This window comes from Hipposideros armiger, unplaced genomic scaffold (assembly GCF_001890085.2).
Source record: "Hipposideros armiger isolate ML-2016 unplaced genomic scaffold, ASM189008v1 scaffold_5825, whole genome shotgun sequence".
Lineage (NCBI taxonomy): Eukaryota > Metazoa > Chordata > Mammalia > Chiroptera > Hipposideridae > Hipposideros > Hipposideros armiger.
The window spans coordinates 1-1282 of NW_017736865.1; the positions used below are offsets into that span (position 1 = coordinate 1).

Consider the following 1282-nt stretch of genomic DNA (forward strand, 5'->3'; position numbering starts at 1 on the left):
TGTTCTGACCGTACTGTCCAAAATTTACCAGGTGGTTCAGAATTTCTTAACAGATTCATACTCTGAAGCAAAACAATGATTTTAAGGGTGGCCGAGAGAAGTGTTTCTTTTCTTTCTTTCTTTTTTTTTTTTTTAGCTGAGCCATCCTGCCACCTGTTGGCAACTCAGCGGTAGCTCTGCTGGGGCCGGGAATCCAACCGGCAACCCTGTTGCTCAGAGCTTACACTCTTGAGTGAGCTGTTAGCCAACTGAACCACTCGGCCAGTACTGGAGAGCAGCGTTTCTTGATTTGAATGCTCATTCCAATCACTGGGCGGTCGTGTTGAGATACAGATTCTGGTTCATTAGGTAGCATGAGGCCCTAGATTCTTCATTTCTAGCAAGCTGTCCTAGCTAAGGCTGTTAGTTAGCCAATAACTATTTGAGTAGCAATGGTCTAAGAATACAGAGTAGCATATATGAATTTCAGAATTCATTCTGAATATACTATTGATCTGTCAGTGCAGTGTAAGACAAAATTTATGTATGTGAAAGGGCCCCTCACCATTCCTAGACTCTGTGAAGACAGCAGGTTTTCATTTATTCATTCATTTTGAGTTAGTCATATCCTCTGTTCTCAGGAACACAAACCTTACTGCTCAGGAAAACAGATCTCACCATCCTTCATTACTCAGGGCAACCTTTGAACCTATTTTTGTAGGTAGCTGACAGCTACCTACCTAACTGCTCTCTCTGCCATTGGTGTCAATTTGTCTTTAAATTTTAAAGCAAAATTTACTATCTTCCTGCACTGACCTGTCATTTCCAAGGAATGGCATCATTGTACAGTCAGGTGCCCAAGATAGGAACTTCGGAATTATTTAATATTTCTCTCCATATCATCTTAGTCAATGAATTGATTGCCAAGACCTGAGGATGGCACCTCCCAAATAGCTTACAGTTTATACATGCTGCAGATATTAGGTTAAAGATAGCTTTCTCCAAGACTCCCTTTCTCCCCTACCATCCCCATCCCATAACCACAGCTACACCCAAACTGCTGGCTCCTTCTGCTCAGTTTCCTCAGAGCTACCCATGCTTCTCCTCTCTTAATCTTAACATGTTTATGATTATAGAAACTTTATATGTTTTTATTTTCCACTATCATGCCCAAGCCCAGAGAAGAGTCTAGAACAGACAAAAGGTCTAACAAGAATCTGTTGGAGGTGGCCGGTTAGCTCAGTTGGTTAGAGCGTAGTGCTAATAACACCAAGGTTGCTGGTTCAATCCCTGCAAGGGCCAT

The 1282-nt window shown here is 42.0% G+C and overlaps 1 non-coding gene across 1 annotated transcript; it reads left to right on the forward strand.

Annotated features, from left to right (window-relative positions):
* Positions 1-1207: 1207 nt before the first annotated feature.
* Positions 1208-1281, forward strand: TRNAI-AAU (transfer RNA isoleucine (anticodon AAU)). Its single transcript has one exon. It is a non-coding gene; the product is annotated as a tRNA-Ile (tRNA).
* Position 1282: the final 1 nt, after the last annotated feature.